The sequence below is a fragment of the Pseudophryne corroboree genome, chromosome 10 (genome assembly GCF_028390025.1).
Source record: "Pseudophryne corroboree isolate aPseCor3 chromosome 10, aPseCor3.hap2, whole genome shotgun sequence".
In the NCBI taxonomy this organism is placed as follows: Eukaryota; Metazoa; Chordata; class Amphibia; order Anura; family Myobatrachidae; genus Pseudophryne; species Pseudophryne corroboree.
The window spans coordinates 94,694,605-94,704,474 of NC_086453.1; the positions used below are offsets into that span (position 1 = coordinate 94,694,605).

Sequence of the window (9,870 nt, forward strand, 5' to 3'; positions counted from 1 at the left end):
TGTAATAACTCCCCCCTCCAGAAATCCCTGTTAAACCTCCACAGCGCATCAGCCTGCTACTGATGCACTGTGTCTCTCCCTCCCAGCAGGCTCACTGGACATGTGCAAGATCTCCTGTGCAACCCGTAGCCGGCAGCCGCCACAGCCCGGGACAGTACTGTCTATGCTGTGGAGCTAGGACAACGACACGTCCTGCAGCTGCCGAAATCGATAGCTGCAGGTGTTGGAATGGTCAGTGCAGCTTTTAGATAGCAGCGCTGATATGGACAGGGGCACATAATCATTTTGTACGCACTGCTGCTGTCATACATGGGGAGAAGCGGTATCAGCATACATAACGTGCACTGATACCACCACTCCCCCATAATGATAGATAATACATCTACCCCAGAGTGCTTCCAGCAATGCTACCTCGCCTCGGTTTAATAGACAGCAGCAGAGTGTGAATGCTGCAGAGACTCAGAGCCATAGGAGCATGCATGCAGCAGGGGCTCCCATGCGGTGCACAGGATGAAGCTCAGCCCCACTCCCCGGCCCAGCATCATAGACAGCAGTACAGCCCACTGCAACAGCAGGCAGCATAAGGCAGTTTCATTGACTGCCAGGTTGCTTGTCCAGGAAATCTGACAGCAGGGACTACCTGTGACGTGTGTGGACAACACAGCCTCCAGCTTGAAATGGTAATAATTAAAATGATTTGGGATTAAGCACTCATTATGTGTTCTCCAGGGTTTGGGATTCCAGGAGCTTCACCTGGCTTCCTGAGAAGGCGGGAGTAGGAGACTGGAGTGACGGGGCAGGAGGATGGAGTTATTGGGCAGGAATCTGGAGAAACATGAGGTAGGAGGCTAGAGTAACGGTGCAGGGATTGGAAAGGCAAAAGCCTGGAGTGACAGGGAGCAGGAGGCTGTAAAGGCAGGAGGCTGGAGTGACATGGGGCTAAAGTGACTCTGGGCAGGTGGCTGGAAAAGCAGGAGGTTGGAGTGACAGCGGCCAGGAGGCTGGAGAGACACAGGGGCAGTGTTGGACTGAGGCATGAAGGGCCCACCAGGGGAAGGCAGTGGTAGGGGCCCATGTTTAAGGGATGTGGCCATGCCACACAAAGGCTTTGCCAACCATTTTAGAGGACATAGCATGCTGACAACATGGATGCTACACTGCATGGTTTGTTCATTAATGTTCCTGCTCTACCAGGTAGCTGACCATGTAATAAAGTAACAATGTATAATTTAAGTGTACTATCTGCAACAGAAAGAGGAGATGGGGCTCTCTGGTAATGGGCACCACCGGGGATTTCCCCTCTACCACTGTGGGCCTGTCCAACCATCCACAGGGGACTGTAGGGGACATTGGGCAGGAGGTGAGATGGGGGCATATGTCTAGTTGAATCACTGCTGTATGATGATGACACTGATGATATCCCTACAGAAACAGGCATCTTCAGGGCCATATGATCTACTGCATGAATAGTGAATACCAACTGAAGACAATATCTGTCCAGGGAGGATCAGTTTCTTCAGAGGTTCCCCATTGCAGAGAAACCACTATATAGGTAAGGTGTATTTTTAATTACACACAAAGTACAGTAAAGATTATTTTTTTAAAACAGGGGCGCCAAGGGGACTTTCTGGCACTGGCCTTATTTGATATAGAACCGACCCTGCCTTGTCAACCAATCACTGTAAAGCATCTTCCCCATGCTTTATATTTTGACAAGTACTGAGAGCAATGGGGCTGAGTTGAGAGCAGCGGAAACAAGCAAGTAACTGCACCTGGAACAGATCATGTTGCCAGGCAAGGAATGCAAATACATACTTTTGCATGCAGATAGGTAACTAATTACTGGCAGCTTTTGCGTGCAGCCCCCAAATGCTGGACAGCTTTATTTTGATACTGCAATTTAGATTTGAGTTTGGCCAACCCCTCCCTCCCCCCCAAATCTAAATCTCTCTGCACATTTTACATCTGCCCCACCTACAGTGCAACGTGGTTTTATTAAGGTGCACTCAGGGGTGTAACTAGATGTTTGTGGGCCCCATAGCAATATTTTGAAAGGGCCCCGCTGTGCCTCTTTGGAGCGACAGGGTAGCGGAGGAGCAGGGTGGTGGTTTTGAGGTGATGTTGGTCAGAACAGCAAAGAGAGGGCAAGGCCTGACACTACCCAAGGTAGCACATCCCTGTTTTGACACTTAAGGTGACCCACTGGCCAGTAGGGCAGCGCTGGGAGGGAAGGGGTAAGGGGCCTGGTATAAGGAGCAGCAGGAAGGAGGGGGTTTAGTACTTATGTGAGAGGATCATGCTGCATGCCTCACTCCTGCCCGGTGGTCTTGACTAATATAGTCTACATAACATTATAGACCCCTCTACCCTCTACACTACAGCACTGATCCCCCACACCATACTTATACCCTATACAAAACACAAAATTTCTGACCTGCTACTATCTAGGTACACATAAATCCATATATAAACATATACTGTACATAGGTACACATATATACATATCTACATATGCATAGGTAGTTTACTCCTCAGCCCCATTGTATATTCAGTGCTGCAAGTATGGCGGTACGGCATACCGGTAAGAAATTCCCAGCTGGTATGCCGTACCGCTGGGCTGTCCACTGTACCTGCATCCCGCTGCTGTGTGAGGGGAGGAGAGCGCAGCGCCTCTCCTGCCCCTAAATTCTCTATGATGTCCGGTCTCCAGCTGCGGCTGTGGGGTGAATATCAATAAGGCACCGGTTTGCTAGCCAATCAGAGTTCGCGGACCGACAGCGGCGGCTCCTGATTGGCTGACGGTCCACAAGCTCTGATTGGCTAATGAACCGGCACCTCATTTGAGATACCCACAGCCTGAGACCGGAGTCGGACTTCACGAGCAATGAGGAGCAGGAAAGGTGCGCGCTGCACTCTCCTCCCCTCACATAGAAGAAACAACAGAGGCAGGGGTAAGTGGGGGGTGGGCACAGTGGGGCATTGTATATCTGGCACAGTGGGGCATTGTATATGTGGCACTCTGGGGCAATGTATATCTGGCACAGTGGGGCATTCTATATCTGGCACTCTGAGGCAATGTATATTTGGCACTCTGGGGCAAGGTATATCTGGCACAGTGAGGCAATGTATATCTGGCACTCTGGGGCAAGGTATATCTGGCACAGTGAGGCAATGTATATCTGGCACTCTGGGGCAATGTGTATCTGGCACTGTGGGGCATTATATATCAGGCACTCTGGGGCATTGTATATTTGGCACTCTGGGGCAATGTATATCTGGCACTGTGGGGCATTGTATATCTGGTACTGTCGGGCAATGTATATCTGGCATAGTGGGGCATTGTATATCTGGCACTCTGGTGCAATGTATATCTGGCATTCTGGGGCAATGTATATCTGGCACAGTGGGGCATTGTATATCTAAAACAGTGGGGCAATGTATATCTGGCACTCTGGGGCAATGTATATCTGGCACTCTGGGGCAATGTATATCTGGCACAGTGGGGCAATGTATATCTGGAACTCTGGGGCAATGTATATCTGGCACTGTGGGGCAATGTGTACAGTATCTGGCACAGTGGGGCATTGTATATCTGGCACTGTGGGGCAATGTATTTCTGGCACAGTCGGGCAATGTGTATCTGACACTGTGGGGGCATTTGTGTATCTGGCACTGTGGGGCAATGTGTATCTGGCACTGTGAAGCAATGTGTATTTGACACTGGGGCAATGTATATCTGGCACTCTGGGGCAATGTATATCTGGCACTCTGGGGCAATGTATATCTGGCACTCTGGGGCAATGTATATCTGGCACAGTGGGGCACTGTATATCTGGCACAGTGGGGCATTGTATATCTGGCACAGTGGGGCAATGTATATCTGCCACTCTGGGGCATTGTATATCTGGCAAAGTGGGGCATTGTATATCTGGCACTCTGGTGCAATGTATATCTGGCACTCTGGGGCAATGTATATCTGACACTGTGGGGCAATGTGTATCTGACACTGGGGCATTTGTGTATCTGGCACTGTGGGGCAATGTGTATCTGGCACTGTGGGGCAATGTGTATCTGGCACTGTGGGGCAATGTATATCTGGCACAGTGGGGCATTGTATATCTGGCACTCTTGGGCAATGTATATCTGGTACTGTGGGGCATTGTATATCTGGCACTGTCGGGCAATGTATATCTGGCACAGTGGGGCATTGTATATCTGGCACTCTGGTGCAATGTATATCTGGCATTCTGGGGCAATGTATATCTGGCACAGTGGGGCATTGTATATCTAAAACAGTGGGGCAATGTATATCTGGCATAGTGGGGCAATGTATATCTGGCACTCTGGGGCAATGTATATCTGGCACAGTGGGGCAATGTATATCTGGAACTCTGGGACAATGTATATCTGGCACTGTGGGGCAATGTGTACAGTATCTGGCACAGTGGGGCATTGTATATCTGGCACTGTGGGGCAATGTATTTCTGGCACAGTGGGGCAATGTGTATCTGACACTGTGGGGGCATTTGTGTATCTGGCACTGTGGGGCAATGTGTATCTGGCACTGTGGAGCAATGTGTATTTGACACTGGGGCAATGTATATCTGGCACTCTGGTGCAATGTATATCTGGCACTCTGGGGCAATGTATATCTGGCACAGTGGGGCACTGTATATCTGGCACAGTGGGGCAATGTATATCTGGTACAGTGGGGCATTGTATATCTGGCACAGTGGGGCAATGTATATCTGGCACTCTGGTGCAATGTATATCTGGCACTCTGGGGCAATGTATATCTGACACTGTGGGGCAATGTGTATCTGACACTGGGGCATTTGTGTATCTGGCACTGTGGGGCAATGTGTATCTGGCACTCTGGGGCAATGTATATCTGGTACAGTGGGGCATTTCATATCTGGCACAGTGGGGCAATGTATATCTGGCACTCTGGGGCAATGTATATCTGGCACAGTGGGACATTGTATATCTGGCACAGTGGGGCATTGTATATCTGGCACAGTGGGGCATTGTATATCTGGCACAGTGGGGCAATGTATATCTGGCACTCTGGGGCAATGTATATCTGGCAAAGTGGGGCATTGTATATCTGGCACTCTGGGCCAATGTATATCTGGCACTGTGGGGCAATGTATTTCTGGCACAGTGGGGCAATGTGTATCTGACACTGTGGGGGCATTTGTGTATCTGGCACTGTGGGGCAATGTATATCTGACACTGTGGGGCAATGTGTATCTGACACTAGGGCATTTGTGTATCTGGCACTGTGGGGCAATGTATACCTGGCACTGTGGAGCAATGTGTATCTGGCACTGTGGGGCAACGTGTATCTGGAACTATTGGGGACATATGTGTATCTAGCCCCTCCACATGTGTATCACGCCCCCATTTTCATTGTCCATGCCCCATGTGGCATTTGGCCACACCCATTTTTGATGCATGCACCGAAGGCGTGCGCACACAGTACCTATAAGACATTTTTTCTACTTGCACCACTGATATTGGTTCATTTCTCCATATCTGGTGATCATGCCTTAGACTGTCCTTGTTCTTGTCCAAAATTGCTACTTTCATTTCAAGCATGATTGCATATTGATTGCCTGATGCATCTATCTTTATTCTAAATAAACCATTATCCATGATTTCCAAACGCTTGGATAAACTCATTACTGTATGTATATTTATTATTAATGCTGATTTCAAATTGCTAATTCTACTATAAATCTGATCCTCTAATTTCAATGAACCACAGTTCTTGTTGTGTTACATGGAAAATCTCACCTTTCCTTAATCATACATCAGAAAATTATGTCAAATTTGGAAACCCTGCTATTTGTATCTTCCTTCCTTTAATACCACTGTAGTCTTCAATAGACATTACACAACTGCACCAAAAAATGTTTTTTATAAAATGTTTTATTTTTTCTTCATTTTTACAATGTATACAAATGTTTACAAATATTATTTCTCAGTTAGTGTTATTTCAATTGTCAGCATCACTTGTATTCTCTAATTTTTTTGCCAAACAAATTAAATAGAATTGAAGAAGAAAAAAGGTTGACCTCGTTGGAAAATGTTAGTTATGGCAGCATAATGTACTAAAGATCTCATTAGAAGCAGTTTTTAATTCTTTTCTTCTCTTTTCCAGATTTTTTTCATATTTGGTTCCCTGCTGTTAGGAGATATCTTCCAGTCCCCAAAAAAGAAAGAAGAACCACATGCCTGGAGGGTTGTGGTTCTCCATGCCGCAATGAAGTGTGGTATATGATGCCAGCATCAATTTCCACACTCCCACATGTGGCTAAATATTTAAAAGTGCAATAAAACAGCACACAATTTTCCAGCAAGTCATTCCTATGGGAAAAGTATGACAGTCGCAGAAAAACAAACTTAAAAAAATAAAAATAAAATGTACATGAAGCCAAAATATTAATAACTCATTTGAATAAATTTACATAAAATAATCAAATTAAGGAGTTTAAGCTGGCTTTGTATTTACATAGCTCTGGTATATACAAATATACAATATGTACAAATGGACAGAGGAGTAAGGGTGAGGGGCTGCCAGAAAGGGGTTGTCCATGACCGGGGTCTCTTCATCAGGACTGTCAGCGCTGGTCATTTAGTAATAAAATTCTTTGTCCACCCAACCTGCGAGAAATTATACAAAGAATTGTCAGTGTATTATGTATTTATATGTTAAAGTACAGCACTCCCTACTGATGCGTCTTTATTTAGGAGATGTTGACAATCATTATCGTAGGAATACAGGGAACATGGGTTTTATCACAACCATGTGAGGTCATACGTGGCTTTATTACATAGACATAGGAACACAGTATTTGATAGCAGATAAGAACCACTTGGCCCATCTAGTCTGCCCATGTACACACACACTAGGGTTCTTTGTTTTTTTTGTCAGGAGCCAATTAACCTACCAGTATATTTTTGGATTGTGGGATGAAACTGGAGTACCCAGAGGAAACCCACGCAAGCACGGTGAGAATATATAAACTCCACACAGCTAGGGCCATGGGGGGAATCGAACTGATAAACTTAGTGCTGTGAGACAGTAATGCTAACCATTACACCATGCATACTGAAACAGACATGAGAGGCTATGTATTATGGTAGGGGGATGTAAGGCAATTGAAGATGTCATAGGCACATTAAAAACATGTACCTATGAGGTTATGTCCATTACTACATGAAGTCATGTAGCCAGCAGAGGTGCTGAGAGGGGGTAGCGGGTACGAATTACCCGAACTGGGCTTGTTGTAGGGGCCTAGATCAGCCTCTAAAGGAGAAACTGTTCCCATTTGCAGCTCTGATGAGGTTTACAAATGTGCTGCGTGCTTCGTGGTGCTGCACATATTATTTATTTCTAGCATTTTTTTTGAGGGTGTGTGGCCACTCCTCAATGGATTTGGCCACATCTCCAGTACCTCTGCCCATGGCAGCTCTCGGCGGCCCTGGTAGCAAGGCGAAGGTTTATTATAAGTGTGGTTATTGGAGAGCACCAGAGAAGACTATAGGCACATACTGTAGAACAAGGTAACATTGTACAGGTATTAGAAATCAAAAATCTAAAATATTTCCAATTGAAAGTTCATTTTAGTCTGCAGTATGTGCCACAAGCCTCTCCAGGGCCGGATTAAGGTCTGTGGGGGCCCCTGGGCAACAAATTTGTGGGGCCCCCACACACTGTCCTCACAACTGCAAAAAAAATATCGGAGTAGGAGTACAGCATTTACCTGTCTCCTCTCCGTCCTCCTCGGCAGCTGAGATGTTCCTTTACTGCTGCGGCCGCCGAGGAGCTTCACTCACAGCAGTGTGACGTCTCGCGAGATAATGTCAAATCTCGCGAGACTTCACACTGCAGTGAGTGAAGCTCCTCGGCTGCCGCACCTGTAATGGAACGTCTCAGCTGCCTAGGAGGACGGAGAGGAGACAGGTAAATTCTGTACTCCTACTCCGATGTTTTTTTTGCAGTTGTGAGGACAGTGTGTGGGGGGCCCCACTTGTGTGGGGGCCCCGGGACGACCGCCCCTTCCGCCCCGCCGTTAATCCGGCTCTGAGCCTCTCCAATGAACCTACTACTAGACTCGCTGATCTGATGGATTATCTACAGGGGCAAACGCAGGATTTCTATAGGGGGAGTTTCCACATATTTGATTTTAGAACAATTGGCTCCAGCTCATGAAGGATGTATAATTAGCATATAACAAGCTATAGTCTGCCCCAAACAAAGGACAATTTATGTAATATAGGACTTCAGACATATGCAGGCCCAATTATCATGGTAATTCTCTGACCAGTTTCTCTCTTTAGTGCGATGATTGAGCACTCAGATCCAGAGACATGTACTGGCCGTTGGCCAGGCTGTGGCGAAGGGGGCTCTCCTGGCAACTGGAAACCCCCCTGCTTTTGCCTATGATCTGGAGACTCCACCCAGGGATTTCACTTTCAAAGCAGACTTATAGAGTTGGTAAGTCTGACAGAAGCGCTTATCATTAGAGATGAGCGCCTGAAATTTTTCGGGTTTTGTGTTTTGGTTTTGGGTTCGGTTCCGCGGCCGTGTTTTGGGTTCGAACGCGTTTTGGCAAAACCTCACCGAATTTTTTTTGTCGGATTCGGGTGTGTTTTGGATTCGGGTGTTTTTTTCAAAAAACACTAAAAAACAGCTTAAATCATAGAATTTGGGGGTCATTTTGATCCCACAGTATTATTAACCTCAAAAACCATAATTTACACTCATTTTCAGTCTATTCTGAATACCTCACACCTCACAATATTATTTTTAGTCCTAAAATTTGCACCGAGGTCGCTGTGTGAGTAAGATAAGCGACCCTAGTGGCCGACACAAACACCGGGCCCATCTAGGAGTGGCACTGCAGTGTCACGCAGGATGTCCCTTCCAAAAAACCCTCCCCAAACAGCACATGACGCAAAGAAAAAAAGAGGCGCAATGAGGTAGCTGTGTGAGTAAGATTAGCGACCCTAGTGGCCGACACAAACACCGGGCCCATCTAGGAGTGGCACTGCAGTGTCACGCAGGATGGCCCTTCCAAAAAACCCTCCCCAAACAGCACATGACGCAAAGAAAAAAAGAGGCGCAATGAGGTAGCTGTGTGAGTAAGATTAGCAACCCTAGTGGCCGACACAAACACCGGGCCCATCTAGGAGTGGCACTGCAGTGTCACGCAGGATGTCCCTTCCAAAAAACCCTCCCCAAACAGCACATGACGCAAAGAAAAAAAGAGGCGCAATGAGGTAGCTGTGTGAGTAAGATTAGCGACCCTAGTGGCCGACACAAACACCGGGCCCATCTAGGAGTGGCACTGCAGTGTCACGCAGGATGTCCCTTCCAAAAAACCCTCCCCAAACAGCACATGACGCAAAGAAAAAAAGAGGCGCAATGAGGTAGCTGACTGTGTGAGTAAGATTAGCGACCCTAGTGGCCGACACAAACACCGGGCCCATTTAGGAGTGGCACTGCAGTGTCACGCAGGATGTCCCTTCCAAAAAACCCTCCCCAATCAGCACATGATGCAAAGAAAAAGAAAAGAAAAAAAGAGGTGCAAGATGGAATTGTCCTTGGGCCCTCCCACCCACCCTTATGTTGTATAAACAAAACAGGACATGCACACTTTAACCAACCCATCATTTCAGTGACAGGGTCTGCCACACGACTGTGACTGATATGACGGGTTGGTTTGGACCCCCCCCAAAAAAGAAGCAATTAATCTCTCCTTGCACAAACTGGCTCTACAGAGGCAAGATGTCCACCTCATCATCACCCTCCGATATATCACCGTGTACATCCCCCTCCTCACAGATTATCAATTCGTC

General features: G+C 47.0%; 1 long non-coding RNA gene across 2 annotated transcripts; it reads left to right on the forward strand.

The window, feature by feature from the left end:
- Window positions 1-65: 65 nt before the first annotated feature.
- Window positions 66-6,694, forward strand: LOC134965051 (uncharacterized). 2 transcript variants are annotated; one of them, XR_010188285.1, is made up of 3 exons: window positions 66-680; window positions 1,429-1,552; window positions 6,167-6,694. It is a non-coding gene; the product is annotated as an uncharacterized LOC134965051 (long non-coding RNA). The 2 variants fall into 2 exon arrangements; XR_010188286.1 differs by lacking the exon at window positions 66-680 and adding an exon at window positions 706-840.
- Window positions 6,695-9,870: the final 3,176 nt, after the last annotated feature.